We start from the raw sequence: 10,702 nt of genomic DNA on the forward strand, positions 1-10,702 counted from the left end.
TACCCAGCCTTACAGTGAATAAGTAAAAGTTGTCACTTCCTGGCAGTCCTAAGAACCTTGGGACTGTAAGTAAAATGGAAAGCTTCCTAGCCTCAAGAAGTTTTTAAATCTGAGATTCCTACAGGATGAATGTGAAGAGAAAAGGTTATGTTTCTGGGGAAAAAAATCCACCAAAACCTAGAGTACACCCGCTACTAGATTGTAGCCCTGTGCATTGTTTTCAAGCTCGTGTTATCAGCCTAGATCCTGAATTCTTCTATTTTTCTCCAATATTTGGCTACAACTAAGTCCTGATGAAGTCCTCCAGCCCCTCTAGGGATGTTCTGGGGACATTCAGGAGACATTTCTTCTACTCAAAATTAAGCAACTAAGAGGATTAGATATTAAAATTAGAAACTAACGAGATGGATTTATAAACCCTGAAACGATGTTCTGCCCACCCAAGGCCTCTGCTGTGCAGAGACCCCCAGGTGAAGCCACCGCCATGTCTGACCAGGAGCCAAAACCTTCAACTGAAGACTTAGGTGATAAGAAGGAAGGAGAATACATTAAACCCAAGGTCACTGGACAGAATAACCGTGAGATGCACTTCAACGTGAAAATGATAACACATCTCAAGGAACTCAAAGGATCACTGTCAAAGACAGGGAGTTCCAAGGAATAATTCACTCAAGTTTCTCTCTGAAGGTCAGAGAATGGCTGATAATCAGACTCCGGAAGAACTGGGGATGGAGGAGGAAGATGTGGTTGAAGTTTATCAGGAACAAACGGGGAGTCCTTCAACAGTTTAGATACTCTTTTATTTTTTTTTCTTTTCCCTCAATCCTTTTTTATTTTTAAAAATAGTTCTTTTGTAATGTGGTGTCCAACACAGAATTGAAAACTGGCACCCCATCTCTTTAAAACATCTGGTAATTTGAATTCTAGGGCTCATGATTCATTATCTTTGTTTTCCTGTGCTGATTTTAGGTGATCTAGCCTCAGTCCCCTCCATATTGCCCACTCCTTTTTAAAAATTCCATGTGTGCACAGAGGCCACTGTTTTCAGGACTGTGCGTTGTCAGGTCTGTGGTGATAAATAAGACCCACCAATGCAGGAAGTGTTCGTAACGACTTTCCAATTGGCCCTGAAGTTCTAGCATGTGATTGCTTCACTCCTGGACTGTGACTTTCAGTGGGAGATGGGAGTCTTTCAGAGAACGGAACTGTGGAAAATGACCTTTCCTTAACTTGGTCTGCACCAAAATCTGAGGGTCTGCACCAAAAGGAGAGGAATATCAAGTTGGAGTCCAGATGACAGATAAGGTGAGAGTAATGACTAACTCCAAAGACAACTTCACTGTAAAGAAGGCATTTTAAGATTTTTAAAAAAATCTTGTCAGAAGATGCCAGAAAAGTTTCAGTTTTCATTAGCAAATAATAAAGTTATTCATACAGAAGTGTATACCACAGAATACTGTTCTTCTTGGTTTTATTCGCACCTTTTGGCCTCGGATATGGGTTTTAAATGGACATTGTCTATACCAGCTTCATTAAAATAAACGACATTTGTAAAAATTTAAAAAAAAATTAGAGACCGACTAGTCAGAACCTAGCCTCTGGTTGGCACCGGGGCTGCCTTGTTCACCCTTACCCCTGATATGCTTTCCATGCCCCCTCCCCAGAGTTCTGAATTCGCCCAGATGGTCAGGGTAGCCAACCAACCTATGACTGTCCCTAAATATCTCCCTCTACCCTTTTAGCTAGGACCCCTCACTGGCCCCCATTGCCTTTTGCTAGCCTGTCATCCCCCTTGTACCTCCTGGGAAGAACCTTCTTAGAAATCTACCAGGACCATATTTCCTTCTAACCAAAAAGAGGAAATAATTTTTATCCTCACCAAAGATTTTGCCACAGACACGGCTTTTACCCAAATTTCCCATCTTTTCGGTTATCCTCACCAAGGCTACCCACTTTGCTCTCCAAGAGCTAGCTGATCGTCTTTTGAGACAATTCAACACTGATGATAACACTTCAGATTATGAAGATAATTGTCCTGGACCCTCTCAAGTATGTGATTTCTTGAGGGTGGGGGTAACCCTAGTGAAGAAGCTAGATGGAAAAGAACTCTGAAGTTTTGGCTTGGAATAGGCCCTGCTTGGAAGGGATAGATACAATCAGAAAACCTTTCCTGAACTCTAACAGAAATGCCTGCTTCATCACCCCAACCTTGCTCCTGTGGTCTTAGACAATTGCTTGAGACAGTCATCTTGCTGCACCAGGTGTGTGTACCTGTGTAAATACTTCCACATAGGTTGAATTAGAAACATCTAAGGTTCTAAAGCTGGCCAAATCTCTGAAAGGGACATCTTCAGAAAGCCTCAAGGCTGGTCTTCCTAGACTAGATTTCCAATTTCCAGATATTTCAGCAGGCTTTCCCCTGGTATAGAATCTCTTCTGCATTCCACCCTATGAGTCTTAATGATCCTCTTCATGGCTGGGTTAAATATTTAATTCCTCTTTAAAATTGTTCTAGCTTGTTTTAACAGATGTCTGCAAGAGACTCCCAACAGGATTGCACTGACCCAACACTTTGAGACTTTAAATTTGCTCCAGCCAGAAAATGGAACCAACTTAACCTGCGAGACTTTAATTCAAATTTATCAGGTGACTGAGTGTGTAAGTAAATGAATGACTCTAGTTGCTCAATTGGTCACTGCCCTGCCCTGGCACTAGGATCCCTGTCCGCTCCTGATGGAACATAGCCAACCTGTTCAGTCATCAACACTATCTGCTATCTCTTGATTTCACTCAAGAGAAGGTAATGCAAACAAATGTGAGCCTGTAAGAGCCAATCCTTCAAGATGGATCCTAGTGGCTAATGAGGCCTAAATTTTAAATAGAGCCAAGTGGTCATTTGCTAACTCAAGGTCACACACATACTCTGAGTTTCCCCCAAACTCATACCTCTGTCCAACTTTGGGACTTTTGGAGCTCAGCTATGTCAACCAATCAGTGACCAGCTGTATCAAGCAATCAGTGATCAGCCGTATTGACCAATAAGAGCTGAGCTACATCGACCAATCAGAGCTAAGCTACATTGACACCCACTTTATTTGCATAAATAGACCTGATTAGGAACCTGGGTGGAAACTTTATAACAGCCAAGCCCTCCCTTTGTTCTCCGGAGCACACCTTCATTTTATGCCAAAGGCTATGTCCACCCAATTTGCAAACTTCACTGGAATGAAGTGTCCTCCAAATTACTTTTCAGAATACTTTTGTTGACACCTCTATTTCACAACATTCCTGGGTGACTTGTTTATTTGTCCCTTTCACAAATACTTTGAGCACCTGCTATATACGTAATTCTTGTTCACAAAGGAGATGTGGAGGAAATGTGAGATACCAGCTCAGCCCAGCAACTCATAGCATGCTCACCTGTTTCAAAAGGGAAGTGTGTGTGCCTTGGTATAGACAAAGGGCCATCCCTCAGGAAGTGGGTAGAATATAGCACAACTTCTATTTAGAGCTATTTTCTGTCTCACTATTTTTAATTTCTACTTTTTATATGTTTTATAATATACATGATATGTTGCTGTAGTAATGTCCACATAAAACATATGTGATAAATCTTTGGTGTATAATCAAAAAAGCTAGGAGAGCCATCAATTTTATTTATGAGTCTATATAATAAAACTGTAAAATGAAATTTCAAGTCTATATAGGGATTCAAATGAGGAAACAAATAATGTAGTAAGAGAGTTCAGAGGCCAGGAATGCTCGAGGAAGACTTGCAGAGAAGGTGGGACCTGAGTTAGGATGGGCTGGCTCTGTCCAGCCAGAGACAGAGAAGAGGGCATACAAGGCAACAAGAGACTGTCATCAACAAGGACTCGATCTGATAATGCCAGTCCAGGACTGTGACCACGACACTGGCCTGGAACACAGCCCCAGACTTAAGGACCTTGGTTTTGGATCCTTTGCTTCCTCTGCAAGACTCCGATAAGCTTCCTTGCAGGCCCAGCTTCCCACTCCCCTGCCCCTTCTAGTCCTTTCTAGCCCCTTCTCAGCCCCTTAGAGCTCTGGGTTCAAGGTCCACTCCCACCTCCTTGGCCTCTGCCTCTTTGTCCCCTCTGCTGGAACCCAGCTGCCCTCAACGGCCTCATTCCCTGTGCCCTCCTGCGTAGAAGCTGCTCTCGACCACCCAAGGCCAAGATGTGAGTGAAGTGGTGCTTTCCCCGGGGGCTCTGAGGCCCCCTCCAAGCCTGTTTCTTGAGATCTGCTCCCTGTAGGGCTCCTATACCCCGCTTCTGCCCACCTGCCTGCCACACACTCCTCCAGGTCCCGCTTCCCCATTCCTCCAGGCCGAGGCTGTAACTCAGAGCACTTCCTCTCACACCACTCACGCTGCTACCGCCCGGGGCAATGTCCACCTCCACAGGGACCACCCTCCCCTGCCCACACCCGCAGTTCCCGACCTCCTCCCCTTCCCAGGCCTTCACCTCCAGGCCACATCAGTCACCTGCACCCACACCCAGGGGCCCGGCCCCAGCAGCCGCCCCACCTCCATGATGCTCACTTTTGCTCTCTGGGCTGTTGTACCTGAAGCCAGCCTCAGGCTTCACAGAGACATGTTTTCAATCCTGCCATCTGCCTGTCCCTTCCTATTTTCACTTCCTGTCCAGTCTACAGAGGATTCTGTGGAAGGGTTGTTCCCTTCTTGAGCTGTGCTCTGGGTCCCTTCCCTTCTGGAATTTCACAAGTTTCTCGGCAGAAATTTGCTCCTTTACCCTACCCGGTCCCGCATCTTTATCTCCCCTCAGCAGATCTGTGTATATTTCCATGCTTCCCTACACTAACAAAAAACACACTCCGCCCTTGGCTTCCTCTTGCCTCTGTCCTGTTTTTTGTCCTCCCCTTAACATCAGGCTTCCTGACATCGTCTCTATTTTTCTTACTAGTCTCTTCTCAACTCATGGCTGACTGGCCTGGAGATTCCCTATCCCAATGGAATTGGTCCTACAAGATGGCCAGGGGCTTTCTTATCAGTAGATGCCTGGCCCCTCGCCCTGCTCCAGCCAACCCAGCAGCCTGGATGGTTCCCTGGTTCCCATGGGAGCCTCCTCCCCACTTGGCACCACCTCTGCCCCCCCTCTAGCTGCTTCTCAGGCTCCTCCTAGTGCCCTTTTGTCATTGGTGATCCTTCCCTCCTCTCCTTCACCCCCCACCGCCTCCTCAGCAGCAACTGCTGCTGAGACTCTCAACCACCCTTCCCTAGCCCAGACCCTCTCTGACCTCCAAGCCACTGGCCTCCCACCTGACCGGCCCACAGATGTCTGGAACTCAGCTGAGCACATCTGTCTTCCTCCCCTCAAAACCTCCAAATCCTCTTGCTCACATGTTTCCGACCATGAACTCTCAGGAAGAAATCTCAGTCTTACTCTACATCTCTGCCACCCTGCACAGCCTAGCAGTAGCAGTAGCAATAGCAATAGCAATAGCAGCAATCAGCAGAGATAATAAAGATGGCATTGCTCATCCCAGGCTCATTCTCTGCAACAGACCTAGGATATTGGGAGTGTGGGTCTCACTGCCCAGACTGTGACAGTGCCCCTCAGTGGGTATTCTGGGACCCATCTGGGCCTCCTGTATACCTCATGCCACCCCAATCATTCCCTCACTTCTGTCCTTTTAAACTCATTCTACCCAAGTGCCTCCCACCCCCAGAACTTAGCGAGTCCACAGTTTCCAGCTCCTTGTCACTTGCACAGCCTCTGCTGTGAGCTTGGAGTCTTGGCCATTCTCTGTTTGTTTATAGAGAAGCTTCTTAAAGGTGGAGGGGAGGAGGCAGTTAGACTCTTGGTGACAGAGAGGGTGACAGGGGAAAGCTGTCAGAATATTCCACTGCAGCTACAATTTGCTTCTCCCCTTTGCTGCACCAGGAGACCTAAGCTTGCTTAGTTGCAGCTCCTGCACCAAAGTAGTCTCTTACCAATGATAGGGAAGCAGCGCCCAGGAATAGCCGAACTTTGAACTCACGAGGCTACCAGGCTCTAACTCAGAGCATTGCCAGCTCTCCTTCTACCTGTCCCTTAGAGAAAGCATCACGGGTCACCTGATGGGAAGGTTGGCCCATCCAGTCTCTACGGGAGCTTATCTTAGGCTCTACTCACCTCTGCCGCTCTGCCTTCCCTCTGCCATTACCATAAAAGTTGGTAATAAGAAAGGCCCACGGCAGCGGCAGGGCCCTGGGGCATCCAGAACCTTGGACCAGCCACTGGACCTGGGGATCCTGATGCTCTGACTTGTAAAGTGTGTGTAGTGACACCTGCCTGGCCTGGTGTGGACTGTGGAGCCAACGGAAGGAGAGGCCCATAGAGGGCCATGGTTCTTAACCTGACTGTGCAATCGAAGCACCGAGCTTGTTCAAACACACAGTGATTGTCCTGCTTTTCTCACAAGTCCCAGTGATCACGCTTGGGGAACTCTGGTTTTAGAAGAAAAAGCCCTTGGTCTTTTTTTTTTTTTTTTGGAGACAGAGCCTCAAGCTGTCCCCCTGGGTAGAGTGCCGTGGCATAGCTCACAGCAACCTCCAACTCCTGGGCTCAAGCGAGTCTACTGCCTCAGCCTCCCAAGTTGCTGGAACCACAGGCACCCGTCACAACGCCTGGCTATTTTTTTTTTTTTCGGTTGCAGCCATCATTGTTGTTTGGAGGGCCCAGGCTGGATTCGAACCTGCCACCTTAGGTGTATGTGGCTGGCACCTTAGCCACTTGAGCCACAGGCGCCAAGCCAAAGCCCTTGGTCTTGAACCCCCTTAGTGAACACTGTAGGCCTATACAAAAGAAGGCCACTCCCACCTAAGCTGGAGGGATGGTTTCAGGCCTCCACACTGGCTCAGCTGGCAGCAGTGGGGCCCTCAACATCCACTACTCTCAGTCATTGTGGCAGTGACGGTGTTCAAGGCACGGGTAAGTGGTAGTAACAGCCACCGGAGGGGTAGTCTGCCTCACCCTCCACCCCGCTCAGCATCAGATGATCCTTTCATGACTGTTGCATGTTCTCTAGGCCCCGTCCATGTGTGTTTAAAGAGGACATAAAGCCACACTTCTACAAAGGCTTGAAAATGTTACACATTGCATTCACGTTTTCTCAGTCTCCTCTGTGCTCCCCTCGCACGCACATTCTAGTCCAAAGGACGCTCCACACGGGGAAGAGGCCCATCCCAGAGAGGAAATGGAATAACGTATGTGCTGATGCAGGAGCAGAGGACAGCGCCTAAACTGAGGTCAGCGTCGCTCCCCAGGGGCACAGCCCCAGAGCCACCCTGGCTCCTTCCTCTCTGCCCTCCATCTGCCTCAGGGACTAAATGAACGGCTTTTCCCCTGAGTTTCTTGCCAAGTGTCTACCCTGTTTTCCACAGCCGGCAAGGGCCGATCTTATCTGCACAGGAAGAAGGGGGCTTGTTCCCGGAGGGCTGAGGGCTGTGTATTCATGAACACGTGAAGCTGCGGAGGCAGGGGTTGAGTTTCTGTAGATGAAGCCTGAAAGTATTTGCTATTTTCTTTGGTAAATACTGTAATAAAATGTTAATCACTTCCTTACCAAAAACCCAGATCTGATTTAATCATTCAAAACCGCCACACTTTAATAAATAAAGTCTTTGGTGCAGTGGCCTGGCCTTCCAAAGGTGCTCTATAAATATCTGTTGAATGAATGAATGTGTCCATTCCAGGATCATCTATCCAGTCCAGAAGATCTGACTCAATCCTGGTGACTCTCTTCTAAACTGAGTTTTTTCTGTTTCTTCTAATCTTTCATTTTTTTCAACCTCTCAGATGGGGCATAAAACAAACCCTCTTTCATCCTGCCCCTGGCTGCCAAGGGACAACGGAGCGGGTCACTCAGCAATGCACAAATTAAAGTCCCCAGGCAGAGCGGCCCTGTCCATTTGAAGCTCAACAGCCCTCCCCCCACTGCTCCTCTTCCAACCCCAGAGGAGCCCCCACCCACCTCCTGATGGCCCCACAAGTGGATGCCAGGGTCCCTTCTGGGCCTGCCTGCCTTTCTCTGAACGTTGACATGTCCAGGAATCTACAAGGGGAGGTGCTCTCCTACTGCTGTGAGAGAGGCCCTCTCTTATGGGGTCCTCAGGCTGGTGGTGCCCCACCACCCTTAGGCCTTAGAAGATTTGGGGTCTTGAAAGAGGACTAAAGAAGGACCAACGCTGGAGGCGAGGGGCCAATAACAGGCAGATGACAGACATTATTAAAGGATCGATTCAGGCATCAGCATATAAAAGCAAACCTGCCTTGCCCAGCCAGGAGCTGGGAAGATGTTTTCCCAGCTGTGGTTCTCTGAGTGCTCAGTTCACTTTGTTTATTGGGTTCTCTCTCCTGATCTGAGAGGACACCACCCAAGTTTAGGCATGGGCCCTCTCCTTAAGGAAGCTTCAGTCTCCTGGGGTGAAAAAGCCATCATACTAAAATGGCAGATGACACAACGGGTTGGCAAAGGCTGAGCAAGTCCCTCTGCAGCGTACCATGACATTATACAGTAAGTGATCACTGTGGACTTTGACGTTACATCTTTCTATTTATGTTAAAATAAACTTATAACCACTTACAAAAAAGCTAGTTTGGGCTCAGTTCCTATAGCACAGTGGTTATGAAGCCAGCCATATACACCGATCGAGGCTGGCGGGTTCGAACCTGGCCTGGGCCAGCTAAAAAACAATGACAACTGCGACAAAAAATAGCCAGGTGTTGTGGCAGGTGCCTGTAGTCCCAGCTACTTGGGATGCTGAGGCAAGAGAATTGCTTAAGCCCAAGAGTTTGAGATTACCATGAGCTGTGACAGCACAGCACTCTACCAAGGGCAACATAGTGAGCCTCTGTCTCAAAAAATAAAAATAAAAGCTAGTTTGTTTGTGTACCTAAAACCATGTCATGTACTCCCCATGGAATGTGCTCTTTCTTTGGAAGATGTGGCCCACGTCCCTGGCAGTGGAAGGATTCCCCAGGTATCGCTCCAGCAGAGACTGTCATCTCCCCCAGTCCAGCCAGGCAGAGCAGGGTTAGGGTACAGCTCATGCCAGATGGGGTCGCACCACGCTGCCTGTCTGGGCTGTGTGACCCAAAGTTACAGCCCTAAGTTGCATCTCTGGCTCAGATGCCAAAGTGCCTTCTCGGAGCAGAGTCCCTGAGGGCAGAGGAGACAAGAGGTCTGTTCACCAGTCTACCCAGGCTGGGCTGCCCATTCTGACCCTTTGCCTGCACACATAAAAGGCCACGCAAGGCCTCTATTTTCCACCAGATCTTCCAGCATCTGGTCTAACTCATGACCTGGTTTATTTGGGGAAATCGTGACGGGAAGAAATATGAAGTTCCCAGTAGGTTTCTCAGTCAACCTGCCAGTGATCATAGCCAAGGCTGCTGTGGAGGGAAATTGGCTGCGGAGCTGCTCCAGGCTTGGGACTAAGCAGCCCCTGGCAGATTCCCTGGACCAGGGGGAGGGAGCACGTGTCCATGACCCTGCAAGGTGTTGTCATACCCTGAAAACACTGTGCAGGCTAGCAAAGCAGAGCATGCCACAGACATTTGGAGCCAGATTTGTCCCAAAGCAATTGGAGCCAGATTCATCCCAAAGAATTTGGAGTAAGATTCGCCCCAAAGCACTTCACAAGCATGCGAGTAAACACATCAGTCTAAAATTTGCCACTGTGCAGAATACATGAACGAGATTAATCTAAGTTGTCTAAAATTATTGAACAGATTTCAATACATACTGATTTTGCTTATGGACCTCCAATCCACGAGTCTTTGAGGTATTACTAAAGACTAATAAATAAGTCTTATTTATTACTTCATTGATAGATTCCTACAAAGGTGCCATTAACCTGAATAAAGTTACAGGAAAGCCCAGCTCTGCCCTCAGTTGAGAACCACCCACAAGATGTTTGTGGGGTCACCATCCTGGCTCGTGTGTGATGCTGCCGGGTGGATGCTCTCATATACTGTTCCTTTCCCAAAATGTATTCGGGGGAAAAAAGAGACAGAAATAAGAGAGACTATAGAAATATAAGTTCAAAGCATTATGAGTTGGTAACTGCCACATAAGGCACTGCAGTGACCTCTGTGGGGGTGTGATCCAGGTGGAGAAAGCTGTGTTACCGCCAGAAGCTGGAGTTTGCCCTCAAGGGTAGACCAGTGGCAAACTCAGTCTTTGGCTGCAGTTACAAGTCCCTTGCAGAGGTTCTGACACCTGATGGTTCATGTCAGTGGGTGTAGGCACCAGGTGAGGGATGCCCAGTTCAATGTGAATTTCAGATAAACAAGATTTTTTTAGTGTATGTCCCAAATATGTCATAATTGGGATATACTTGTGTTAAAAAATGATTCATTTATTTGTCTGAAATTCAGGTTGAAGTGGGTGCCCTGTGTATCTTTACTTGCTAAATATGGCAACCCTATACTAGGTGCTGAAGGGTGCCATGTCCAGAGTGCTGGTGGCAAGCATCCAGGTGGGCCAGGCCTCCCCAGATAGTCAGGTGGAGGTGGCACCCACCAGACCTGTGGCAGCAAAGCTGCTCTGAGGGCCCTTTCAGAATAGAGCCATTTAATCCATTCCACAAGCAAGGGGTCATTGTGCATTTCAACTCAGACACTCAGGGAGTTTCAGTGGGACAAAAGTCAATAACAGCCAAATTTAATGGGAAGGT

General features: G+C 47.9%; 1 pseudogene; it reads left to right on the forward strand.

Moving 5' to 3' along the window:
* Positions 1-484: 484 nt before the first annotated feature.
* Positions 485-1,268, forward strand: LOC100959220 (annotated as a pseudogene).
* The last annotated feature ends 9,434 nt before the right edge of the window (positions 1,269-10,702 follow it).

This window comes from Otolemur garnettii, unplaced genomic scaffold (assembly GCF_000181295.1).
Source record: "Otolemur garnettii isolate 467f Iridium unplaced genomic scaffold, OtoGar3 scaffold00032, whole genome shotgun sequence".
NCBI lineage: Eukaryota > Metazoa > Chordata > Mammalia > Primates > Galagidae > Otolemur > Otolemur garnettii.